The following is a 13888-nucleotide window of genomic DNA, read 5'->3' as shown; positions in this document are numbered from 1 at the left end:
TGTGTCAAGGCTTGATTATTACCACAATACACACACAATGGTCTGAACACACACCAGAATGGCTAAAATGGAGGGAAATTAAAATGAAAGAAAACTTCTGACTTGACAGTCATAGTGAAGCATTAAGCAGGCATATTGCTGTTGGAATAAAGGACCCCAAGTAACGTTTCTTGACAGACATCTGCTGAATAACTTGTTGTCTGAAAGTCCTCAGTGTTAGTGTGTCAGAGAAAGGATGTGCAGCATTGTTTATAATGGCACTCAGTTTTGTTTTAATTCTCTCCTTCACTACAACTTCTAAGGGGTCCAGAGTCTTGGCTGCAAAAGAAGCATCAGCTAAATATTAACGGAAGGGGTGAATACTTACACAAATACTTTGTGTTTTACATTTGTAATTAATTTAGACCATTTTGCAGAAATCTGTTTTCACTTTGTCATTAGTCTTTTTCTGGTGTTCAGTGTCAAAAAAGCCAAATTAAATCCACTGGGATTCATTGTTGCATAAGAATAAAATGTGAACTTCCAAGGGGATGAAAATGCTTATATGCACTGCATCCAAATGCAGAAGATGTTTCTGTTTTGTAACAACAATCTATGAAGTAAAATCTGACCGTCATTCCGAGAATGATGTCGGAGATCATTATGAAAGGTATTTGTGCATTTGAAGTGAATTTGAATCTTGTGATTGGGCTGGTCTCAAACGGGATGTGAACAGCTGACGAGAAGAAAATATGGAAATGTGTGATGAATTGCATATCATTCTGTTTATTACCACCTAGTTGTTAAAGCTGATACACGTTAAAATGATGGAATGTCCAAGTACAACGAGCATTTCCTCAGTTGTAATTGTTGAAGTTTCCTTCAGTGAGCAGCTAGTTGTAACTGCACCGCAGCAACTTCTTCAGGTGTCTCCTGTGACTGGTGAACCTGACTCTAGTGATGTTAATGGTAAGCCTTTCAGACTCCCCAAGGTATTATGTAACATTAATTTCCGTTGAAGTCATTTTCCAAAAAGGTTAACAAAATTGGCTCTATGAAAGTAGAGAAGTAATATTCCATTTTCTGCTTTCACTAAACAATAAGGTTATTCTGTTAACATCGTCATTACTGCCTTGACTTATTTGTTCTTTTTAACTGTATTTATGAAAATTGTTTTGCTTTTTGCCCTTCAGCGGTATGTTTTCTTCTGAAATAAGAAAACACAAGTATTGCTCAGATGCAGTCGTAAAAAAATTATATGTTTTAATGATGTTTGTGGACAATTTGTATAATACTTGTCATATAGACATGAAATCTCTCTGGTGCGCAACATTCCAGCACTGGCATACATGAAACTACTGTAGACGCATCTATAACCTTCTTCGGAACCACAGAGTCATACGCTCATAGATGTCTAAATATAACCATTTTGCAAGTTAATATTATAAAAAAAAAAAAAACAGTTACATTTTGTTTCCTTTTTCAACTTTAGCTAATGATTTGCAGATTTGGATGCTATTGATGTTAGGATAATCTTTTAAGAACTGATGCTTGTCTGACTAAAATAAACAAATCAAAACATTTTGGCAATTTGCATCTATGGAACAAACTTAAAAATCCATCAGTGAGACACAACTTCTTCTCCTTTGTTTTCTACACTTATTTGGTGTGTTTCCATATAAAGCATGAAGCATCTACTGTGAAAGCCCATGTCTGTCTTTCTGTCCTTCCACCTGTCTGTCCACATGAAGCAACTTGGGCCCTCATGGACCAGTTTTGTTGATAAGTGACACATGTATTCTTCAATGAAATTCAATTTTCATTCAGATATCTCAGATTGTGTTATACAAAGAGTTACGGTTTCTATAGTTCCTATTGAAAAGCATTTGCGAACTTGCAAATTTGTCTATCTTAAAACAGAGGAATGTTCTTTTCGACTTCAGCTAGGAGTTGGCTTACTGTTTCAATTTTACCTTGAGAGTGGTTGCTTGAACTTACTGTATATATTTTTGTTTTGACACCATTGACTATTCTATTTTACTACACAGGCTGGGAAATTACATTACGTTCATAGAAAGTGTGATTGCCTGGTTTAGTTCATATTTATCAAATCATTACCAGTACGTACAGAAATGTATTGATAGTACTCATTCATTATAGTCAGACGTTAAATATGGCGTCCTGCGGGGCTCAGTGCTGGGACCTTTACTGTTTTCACTTAACATGCTTCCACTGAGAACTATCATTAGAAAACATAACATTCATTTTCACTCACACATAGATGACACCCAGTTAAAACTTTCTTTTAGATTAAATGGTGTTACTCTGATGTTGTCCTTAATTAATTGTGTCAGTAAGTTAAAAGTGTAGATGGACGAGGAATTTTAGTTATTGGTGGGACTACAACAACATTCTGTCACTTGTTAACCTAGTTGGAATCACCATTAGTTTTACTGAATCAACACAAAATTTAGGGTGCTATCTTTGACATTAGAATGTCATTTAAAACATTCATTACAAAACTATCCAAAACATGTTTTCTCCATCTTAAAAAATGTTGGACGATTAAGACATTTTCTAAACATGCAAGATACTGAGAAATAAATTCATGCACTTATTTGTAGAGGGACTGACCACTGCAATGTGTTATTCACTGGCTATTCTAATCATTCTTTAAGCTGCTTTCATTTAATTCAAAATTCTGCTGTAAAAAGTATAAAAAAAACCAAGTATAAACACGTAACTCCAGTTTTCAGGTTCTTACACGGGCTTACAGTTAAGCTTAGGTCCGATTTCAAAATCCTGCTCTTAATTTATAAAGGCTTAAAAGGCAAAGGCTCTGCTTACTTATCTTAACTAATCATTACCTGCAAACCACAGCAGACATTGAGCTCTCAAGCTGCCAATCTATTTAAGATTCCAATGATTAATGAAAATAAAGTTGGAGCTCAAGATTTTATCTACAGGGCCCCAAAACTGTGAAATGACCTGCCTGCTAATATAAGAAATGGCCCTTCTGTCTCAGCTTTTAAATCCTGGCTGAAGACTCACAGCCTTAGTCCAGCATACCCTGACTAGAGCTGCTGATTAGTGGTGCATACTGTATTTCTGTTTATTAGTCGTTTGTACAGAAATTAAAGTATGACAGTATTTTTAAACCATTACTAACCCTTCTCTGTTCTGTTTCTCTTCACAGTATCTGGATGTGGCACTTGGTGCCATTGCTCTACTGCCAGGCTGTTCTCTTGCGTATGGAGAAGTCATCTTGGATAAAGGAGCATTGGAATCATCATATGGAAAGATTCTCACATCAGATTGGATGGCAAGCGTAGACTTCATTATAGAAGTTGTCTGTGTGTTTTAAAACAATCTTTATTTATTTGCGTACTAGTTCTGTATTAAGTAATTAGTTTAATCTATACTCGTATTTTAATTGAGAATTATTGACAGCGTTCTGCACCTGCACTCAGTGAAGAGCGCTATACAAAAAATAACTTTGTAATTGTAATTTTAAAAGTTGAATGTAAATGATCTATCAGGTTCTTGGATATATTGTTGTTTTTTTTTTTGTTTTTTATTTTGCTGTATACAATTTCTTGTATTAGGAATTTGTTAGTTTTTGCATACCCCTTGGGGTCAAAGCGCAGAGTCAGCCATTGTACAGTGCCCCTGGAACAATTACAGGTTAAGGGTCTTGCTCAAGGGCCCAGCAGAGTAAGATCTCTTTTGGCAGTGATGGGGATTCGAACTGGCAACCTTCTGGATACCAGCACAGATCCTTAGCCTCAGAGCCACCACTCCACCCCACCCAATACAGAATCTCTCTTCTCTGTTCACATGATGTTCACTTTCTTTTCCTCCATTCATTATTGTACTCACATTTTTAAAGACACTGAGCTTGATCTAGACTAATACTCTCATCCTTAGTCACTTGTGTCAAAAGGCACCTAATTTAAAATATAAGTCTTTGGAGAATTTTAGACTAGATTGTAATAAAGGCCATTTCTGCTGCATACTGTAGTTTGGTCTAATGCTTGATCTCCTCAAAAAAGTTTAGTGCATAGATTAGAAAGTGAGATAACTCCAAAACTAAAGCTATTAAATTGGAAATGAACAAACTTCATTTGCAAATTAGAACTTTGGTTCGCTAGGTGTTCTGAATACAGAGCACTCCAAATAGCTAAGGACACGGCTTCATTAGTTCTCTTTAGCTTTCTTTATCCAGAATTAATAGAAGTAATGCAAATTTTAAACATTCCAGGAACTACCCACCAACACATAGTCAATCTGAGCTGAGCAATAGATATGCAAATTAAGTTATTAAAGCAAACAAAATTAAGCAGAAAAGCTGCTGCAGGCAGGCAAAGAACCAAGAGTCAATCAGATAGCCAGAGATAAAGAAGGGGAAGGGATAAATATATAGCTGAACTGAACATTTAAGGTATACACTACATATATCATTTAAAATTCTGGATCTTTATAAGATCCATCCTGGCCAAGTGATTTTCACAAAATCACCAGTAGAATTTAAAGAGCTGTGAACAATATGGCAAGTGGCAAAATCTGCTGTTCACAAACAATATCTGACATAATGGTGTAAGGAAGGAATATAATCAAATTATGCTATAACATTTTTGTGTTCAAATTTTTTTATAAAAGCTCAGTAAGATAGACAATAATCGGAATAAGATGATCAGAAACCTATCAGATATAAAAGCAAATGCTGATAACATCCCCCCCTACTAATTCCACCAAAGACTGCTCTGTAATAGAAAACCCTTAAGGATTTATAAATAAAGCTGTCTGTGTAAACTGAGCTGAGAGATTCACAACAAACACAGACAGGAGCAAGAAACAGGTAGAACTGGGATCAAGAATAAGGCCATGGTGCCCATCACCAGTCAAGCAGCCCCTCACAAACATGCTGCAGCTTGCCACTTCTCTAAATAGAAACCTAGTAATGTGTTGTTCCACGCTGCGAAAGATCAAGTAAGATTAGATCAAAGAACAAGGATTTTGAGAAGTTCTTAGAGTGAGAATCAGGAAGTTTCTAACAACAAGATATAACTAATTTTTTTTAGTAACTGTACCCTAACAAAGTAATCTCTGCTGGATAAAAGTCAGGGTAAGAGATGTCCATTAGTAGAAATGTAAGACGGAGAAAGGGAATGTTAACAGAGAAAACAGAAAACAGGACGTTGGAGACATCACACAACAAAAAACAACAGCTGGAGGAGAATTGCAAAACATATTAAGAAAAGTATCGGGATATTTAAGTAACACAAATGACAGAGGGGAGTAGTTGTCAAGTGCACAGCAATAAAGTATGAAGGGTGAAGTACAGGCAATGAACAACTTTAAACTGAGTATGTTGATAATCGTTACATATGGATTTCCACGAGAGAATGAGGCAGAGGAAGGAAGGCCATTTTGCCAGACTGAAAATAAAAGTAGTCTAGAAGATTCCTTACATTAAATTGCACATGAGGTGTGTATGGGTTTTCCCATCAGTGTATCTTCGCTTTCTGGAAGGGTGTTTGTTACTCATTTACCTCATTCTAACCGTGGAAAATGACATTGGTAGCTTCTCTAAGACAAGGCAGAGACCTCATACATTTAGTTTGATTTTAGCCTTGAGGTAATTTCAATCCTTTTTCTTAAGTATAATAAATCATTCTGTTATAGATTATATATATATATATATATATATATATATATATATATATATATATATATATATATACACACACATACATATATATATATATATATATATATATACATACATATATATATATACATATATATACTGTACATATATACATATATATATATATACACATATACATACATATATATATATATATTTAGTATATACACTTGTGATACATTTTCATATATTATATATATTTTTAAACATAGGATTTATGTTGGGCCAAACTACAGAAATACCAAGGAACATCTGGAGAGTGTGTAACACTAAGGGACTAAAAGTAGGGAATGTGACACTTCTTGTCATGGAGCTGCTACAAATGACAGGTTCAGTTTATTTTTTACCAAAAGGTGCCACTCAGGATGGTAGTGTATGTGAAGTGAGCGCGGGAAGAACAATGGTCACATGGCACTTAATGAGCAAAGTGGCTAATTAAGTATAAATGTGCAATTGAGAGTTCAGCTCAGGCCCCTCCCATTAGCAGTGCTGTATGGCAAGTAGCGTAGTGCTTACACTACAGAATAAAGAAGCAGTAATGGGATAAGGGGTTATGTTGGTATACAGGGAATCCATTCTGAAATGAGCCAAAAAGAGAGAGATCTGGAGAGTGCAAAAGAATTCTTGGATGGCTGTAGCAGACACCTTTGAGTGTATGGGGAGGAAAGTGCATCACATTGGAGAAATGGAAGGAGCCAGGGAGATTGGGAGCTCATATGGACTCTGTGCCAATCAATGATGGAGGTGGTAAGAGAGGGAGAGCTGAGCTTATTATATCTCAGAGGTGGCAGGGAAAGAGAGCCAAGGAGATTGTGTTCTGGGGAGTGTCGAGTTTGCTTAGGATTACAGATAGCAGAAGTGACAAGAGGTTTGCCAGTGAGGATCTTTACAAAGAAAGATTGATATTCTTTGAATTTTGTTTTAACTTTTTATTGAACACTCCTTTACATTGTTTCAAGAGATAGATTGATTTATTGAAGAATTCAATGACTGCACTTGGATGCTTTTTTATAATAAATATGAACTTCTTTGCACTTTTGCACCTAAACATGTTGTTGCCTCCTCACATGACCTAGTTCATCTCAGTTCATTAACTACAAGAAGTCCTAGGAGAGTGCATCGTCCATGGTTGCAGGCATTTCAGGGGGAAGTGAAGGGAAGAACACAGAAGGACTTCAGGGAGACAATTTTGGATTCAATAGTAAACCAAGATGGTTGGTTAGTGGCAGGTGCATCATTAGTTTTAGTTGTTATCATGGGTTTAGCCCCACACTTCTGAATGTTGTATACATGAAGATCAGATCAAAAAGCCTCATTTCCTCCATGGGTTATCACGGGAGTAATACTTTGCTCTCAGATCAAACAGCTTGTCACCTCATGAGTTTTTTTTTTTTCACGAGTTGTACATGGATGTCAGATCAAAAACAGGGAAGGAGATGGACGGCAGAGTTCTTAAGCCCCTGAAGCACTCCCCCTGCCCCCCGTAACAATGACGCCACTGGTTAGTGAGAGGATTTAGCCAGTTCCATAGATGTCAAAGGGTAAGTGCCAAGTGATACAACTAAGCCTGGAATGGACACACCAAGTCCAAACAGTGAGGAAATGGACTGGGGTAGATTAACAAACATTATAATAAACCATAAACAGAGAACAAACAAGGAAACAGTTATACAATCTACAAATTAAAAAATTAGAATTATACAATTTTAAAATAAAAAACAAAATAGCAAAAAATAAAATCCTAACACTTTGGGGTGTTGTTGCTATGCAGCAATCAGACAAGATCATTACATATACTGTTTGAGGCCTCACCCTTTCCTGTGTCCCCTGGTTAGTTTTCCCAGTAAACATGTGGTGACCATTTCAATCTTTCCTTTTCTAAAATAACGTGGCTGTCATAGTACATACTGTAGTGTCACAGCGACCATTTTAGATAGTCATGGCTATTGTGACATGATCAGTTATTTACTGAAGACTGCAAACAAAAATAAGATAAAGCAATACTAAATTAAAAGGTAAAAGTTTTTCTTTAATCATGATAAAAGTAGCTCTGAACTCTGAATCTAAATTTTCCCTCACTGTATAAATTAAATTGTAAAAATTTTCAACGACAAAATACCATATTTAAATTTAGAATTGGGAAAAAACACAAAAATCAGTAGTGATATTTTACAAGCTAGAAATTATGTGTATTTGTTTTATTGCTGTTTCTGAATGATTACTTTTTATATTTTTATATCATTTTGCTTATGTTTGTGTGTGATTTAACATTATCTCTTTAAATGTGCTGCTATTTTATGTGTTTCATGGGTGGAGCCCCAGGAGGCGGGGACACCCTGATGTCACTACTGCTGGGTCCTCCTTCTTTCTTTATAAGTGGATAAAAAAAAGAACCACAGTGCAGTGTAGCATTGATGTTGCATTTGGAGTTAAAAAGTGAATATTGTTATTTCTTGTATTTTCTGTTTTCTTGTATTTTCGTGTTACTGTTCATTGGATTCTGCTCTTGGACTGTTGGACTGTGTATTGGGTTTTGTTTAGCTTTGGCCATCCCTTATTTTTCCCACTTTTCCCTATTTTTTAAATCTCTGTTAATAAATCCTTCTTTTACAAAGATCATGCTGTGCCTTGTGAAAGACTGGGAGATAAATGGGATGTCAAATAATGAATCCAAAGTCAGTACTAACAAATCAAAGAAATGATCAGAACCAGAATTATAGTTGAGAGAAACAAGAGCAGAATTAATTATAAAAAAAAATCTTAAGAAAAATTTGAACGACCTTGGAAATTATTTTGTCTTCTGATATAAACAAACTCGCAGAAGGAAGTGACCCCAGCGAATAAGCTTTATAACCCATGACCCCAGATGTCACCCCCATGATGACCTCTGACATTGTCTATAGCGATGCCTAGCAACCATAAGCAAAAACACTCTGACTAGCTTCTTCCTAATGGAAACAGAATGGCATCATAGGAGAATGCAAAAATAAACAGAAAAAGGAAAAATCAGACAAAAGTATTACAAATCATGACACATTTATTGTTTTAGATAGTCTTCACAAGCCAGAGTTTTATCATTTTCTTTCCTTTGTAAGACATTTTAATATATTTTAAGTGTGTTTTTTAAACTTTCATTGCCAGGTCCCATATTTGGGCCAGTGTGAGCCAAAGCCTGCAGGTAGCAGTTGGAAGGCTAGCTGACTTGGGGTGAGCCTCTTATGGGTGGCCCAGTGAGGGTCCTGTACTACTTTGGGGGCTTATTTTTGAGGCCTCATACTTTTTTCTGACATGTATGTGCCTCAAAAATACAACAAACTGAGACAAATAAGCAAACCTGTACTCGGTTCTTTTAAAAACAAATATAATTGTTACCAATGATTTTTCTAACATATTATAATACAAAACCAAATTGTCTGGAAACAGAGAATTGTATGTGTTTTATATAAAATACATTTTTACTAAATAAGCTGATTTGTCATCTTTTTAAATAATGGTTAAATTTAGGGATGAGTTTCCAGACACTTGCAACCTAAAAAGAATATGCTGTGTGACTTTTGAAATTTTTTTTAATTTGATTCCCCAATTATATATTTCAAAATGACATACAAAAAATAAAGTATGAGAATGCTCTGTGTTAGTGATCCACAAACAGAGTATATTTATTAGCAGTCTAGCTCTTCCCCTTAACCTTATACTACATGCAATGACTTAAAAACAAATGTAGAAGCAAAATATTACGGGAAATGGATAGGAAACATAAGCATTTAAGCACCATTGATTTTACATAAGTCAGAGTAGCTGTATATGATTTTTCATGTGCCTGTCACACTGTTTTTGAAGACAACTACTGTACAGTTATAATAAATTCATTTCTCAGCTTCACAGTAATTTGCACATGCTACTGAGTTAATGGAGTATATGCTAGCAGTTTCTTGATGCCTATTACTGAATTCTGGTCCCTTGAGTGGAAGCTACCAGGCTGCACTCTGGATCTTTATAGACAGCAAGTTTCCTTTCATTAATAACTGTACATTACCTTTCAGTTTCATTGGAGGAGGGAAGTAATAATAAAAACCTGAAAGGGATGACCAACTAATAAATAACAACAAATGTTTTCAGTGAAAGGAACGAATATTAACAGAGTCAGCTTTTCCGCTGGACTTTGAAAATACAGCCATGTATCTTTATTCTTAGTGATAACTGTAAGCCACTCTCATAATCTAAATCTACTACAAAATTACCCACATTCTCCTTCTGAAAGGTTAATTGAAAAACATGAACTAAGAATTGTGTCAGAGCCTGCTAATAATCTGTAGGTTAAGTAGTTCTGAGAGCTCAAGTTCAGCACAAAAATCAGCATTAATGTTGAAAGTGACAGCCTTAAATCTTTAAAGCTGCTAATGTAACAGGGGAAGATTGCAACTGCATTGAATTGTCATTCATTTTTTTCAGGCTAAAGTAATTGAAAGATCTTTTTGCAGAAGTATATTAATGAACTTGAATACCAATACTAGACCACTGTGTACATTAGCCTTAGAGAAATTAAATAGAATATTGTATAATGTATACAAATTAGACATCCTTTTAATACAACAAACAATAGATATCATCCAAAGTGCTTTTCTTCTAATTATAAGCAAAAGTTCACTCTTAAAAGTGATGGTTATTTAATGGCATTGGGTTGTGTGGTTCCTCTTAGAACTAATATTTGACAAAGCACCTTTTCATCCTGGGGAGGGTTCTTTGCATAAGAAGTTGGGTTCTTTGTGCTTTGAAAAACTTTGTAATATGTAGAAAAAAAATGGAAATGTTTCATGTATGGCGGCACAGTGGTAGCGCTGCTGCCTTGTAATAAGGAGACCCGGGTTTGCTTCCCGGGTCCTCCCTGTGTGGAGTTTGCATGTTCTTCCTGTGTCTGCATGGGTTTCCTCCCACAGTCCAAAGACATGCAGGTTAGGTGTATTGGTGATTCTAAATTGTCCCTAGTGTGTGCTTGGTGTGTGTTTGTCCTGTGGTGGGCTGGCACCCTGCCCAGGGTTTCTTCCTGCCTTGCACCCTGTGTTGGCTGGGATTGACTCCAGCAGAACCCCGTGACCCTGTGTTAGGATGTAGCGGAGTTGGTAAATGGATGGGTGGATGGTTTCATCTATGGTAAGCTACCATACACTAACATAATAAGAAAATATGAACTTGCATGCACCAAAATCATGACCTATTGGTATTTGGGAGACCTGTTGCCACCTCGTCATGGTTATTTACTGGAGCTCTGTACAGATCTAAATAAATAAAGGTTCCTTATGAAACCCACACATGGATGGATCTTTTAGAAATCAAAAATGGTTCCCCTATAGCATCACTCTGAAGAACTGTTCTGGGAACTTTAATTTTGAGAATTTAGCAAAATGTAATCACTTTAAAAACTTAGCATTTTCAATTATTTGACACCATTATCTAAGGCAGGGGTCTAAAACACTTCGCTCTTGAGCTACCGGTAGCACACAACCCCTTTCCAAGTAGCTTACCAAAGGGTTAATGAATCCTACATAAATTTGAAAACTTGATTAGTCAAATTAGGGATGGGAGATCTTTCCAAAAAAATCATAGTACGATCCTTTTAACACAAAATCACGATCCACAATCTGAATTAAAATTAATGTTTTCAATGTGGCATACACGTAAAGAACTATCTGGACTAGTATTTTAAATATCAAACAAAGTTCAATTCAATTGTTCTCTTGTTCTCTAGCTAAGCGGAGTTAAGGAACACACCCCGAAGCTGGCGAGTGAGTGAGGAAGGCCCATTTCCTCGGCCCGTTCCGTGGATCTCGGATTTGAGCAAATAAATTGGTACCGCAAGCGAACTCTGATACATAGCGAAATGAATTAAGTCACAAAATCAATTCAAGCAAATTATAGAAAAAAACCTGATCTAAATCCATTAAGTAGTTCTCTCATGAAAAGCAGACAAACAGAGAGACTTTGGATTTTATATATTAAATATTTGTAAACCTTCAAAATAATGTGCAGTTAAAGTCTCAACAGCATTCTCAGTATTTCTGGAGCTTAGTAGAGCCAGATAACTCTAAGAGTCTTCACCAAGCAGCTCTGAAAATGGCTGCTTTGTTTGGGTCTCCAAACCTCTGTGAGCCTGACATGAATGTCATGAAATCAAAGACTGACAGACAAACATTTACATAAATCCAGAAGAGTGAACCTCAGTGGCTCCACTCCACCATACACCTCAGTGCCAGTCATCTGACTAACTAAAAAACACATCACACGGGCAACTGGACCTGTGAATAAAGTGACACAGTGACATGGAACAAAATGACAAATGAATAAGGATTCATGCTTTAATTCAATAGTGTGAGATACACTAGAAAATGCATACAGACATACAAAAATGCACTTACAGGTGAACTAAATATTTTGTCGTGATGTTTTAATGTAAAATGTGAGTTGTGGACACCAACATTTTGTAAATGTTCAGTCAAAACAAGCTTATTCAGTTTGTCTGGGTTGAAATAAGCTATGAGAATAAACATTAGAAAACATGAATAGCTCTGCCATTTTCCATTTTGTAAAAGTAGCTCTCAGGGGAAAAACGTTTGGAGACCCCTGAACTAAGATAACATACAATAAGTTACATTTCTTTTGCTTCTTCAGTTAAAGTACAAGCAGGTGACAAGTCACACAGAGTCAGTAGCAGGATTTGAACCCACAACCTCAGTGTGTGAAGTCCAAAGCCTTGACCTCTATGGCATTCTGTCCTAAAGATGGGCTCAGGATGGGCTCTGACTCCCTGTGATCCTGAATTGGATTAAGTGGGCTTGGTAATGTTATACATGTTATCATTCATATTCTCTGAACTCACATTTTCATCAGAGGCCACAGACTTAAGAAGAAACCAACCCTGGAAGAGACACAGGCATCTACAGGGCAACTTTAGAGGATCAAGTTAACTAAATTGTTACATCATCATTATAAATTGGCTCAACAACAACAACAACATTTATTTATATAGCACATTTTTATACAAAAAATGTAGCTCAAAGTGCTTTACAAAATGAAGTATAGAAAAATAAAAGACACAGTAAAAAATAAAATAAGTCAACATTAATTAACATAGAATAAGTAAGGTCCGATGGCCAGGGTGGACAGAAAAAACAAAAAAAAAAAAGTAGTGATATTCAAATACAATTAACACAGAGGCAGGAAAAATGTGAAAACTCCAAGTAGATGGTGGCCTGACTAGGATTTGAGCTTGGGTCGATCAGGGACTTTAAATTGGACCATCTGTGAATCTGTATTTGTGTGGCAGTGAGCATTGTGATGGACTGGTGTCCAGTCCAGGGGTGTTTCTGGCCTTGAGCGTAATGTTGCTGGAGCAGCACCTCTGTCTCTGTGGACCAGAATAGGCTTAAGTCAATTGAAAATGCTATGTTAAGCTATTTTATTTTAAATTATTACCATAAAAGCATGAAAACATACTCTATTAAGGGGTTTATGAAAATAACTCTTACAATTCAATGCTGCTGTCCGGTTGCTTTTCATCTATCCTGGGGCAGAAATCATGTCCGCTTAAGAGCTGAAAGTTCCTTAAGTGGAATTTCTGCATGAAGAAATATTTTCTAATTGAAGTGTATTTACTTTACTACCAGTTCTGCTTATCCATCAAGAACAGGTAATAAAATGCATTTTAAAATAATTGATTTTTGATGTCTCTTGTTCTAAATGTACTCTCACCATTCCTCCCACACCATTGTTTGTTAACATTGTGTCTCAACCTCTCTTGCATGGTGGCTCCTTACTTGATTGGAGGCACTTTGCTCTCCTCCTGTTTGTTTTTTGACTACCACAAATGGTAGACGGGCCCTCCATACCCACTGTGAAAACATCATTCATATTCTGGCACCTCAAGTTGCTCCTCGTTAATATTTAGTGACCCAACATAACTCAGTAAATCACTCACTTTGCTTTCATTGAAATACTCTATTTTAACTTTTTTTTTTTTTTTGTAAACATTTTCTCCTCTCTTCCTAGGCAAGAAGGCCAGATCGGCAATGACATCACTGAGAATCCGTTGGCCGAGTCCTGACACTGGGAAAACAATAATGGCAATCTTTATTTATAGCCTTCTTCTGTTTTTTATAAATTGATAAATTTACCCTGGTGATTTGAGGTGGTGCAGAGTAGCGC

The 13888-nt window shown here is 36.1% G+C and overlaps 1 protein-coding gene across 1 annotated transcript in view; it reads right to left on the bottom strand.

The window, feature by feature from the left end:
• LOC120514865 (BMP/retinoic acid-inducible neural-specific protein 3-like) overlaps positions 1 to 13888 on the bottom strand; it is a 472658-nt gene that overhangs the window by 261919 nt on the left and 196851 nt on the right. The window lies entirely within an intron of this gene.

This window comes from Polypterus senegalus, chromosome 14 (assembly GCF_016835505.1).
Source record: "Polypterus senegalus isolate Bchr_013 chromosome 14, ASM1683550v1, whole genome shotgun sequence".
In the NCBI taxonomy this organism is placed as follows: Eukaryota; Metazoa; Chordata; class Cladistia; order Polypteriformes; family Polypteridae; genus Polypterus; species Polypterus senegalus.
The sequence above is the reverse complement of the archived record's forward strand: the minus strand, read 5'-3'. Positions and strand labels throughout refer to the sequence as shown.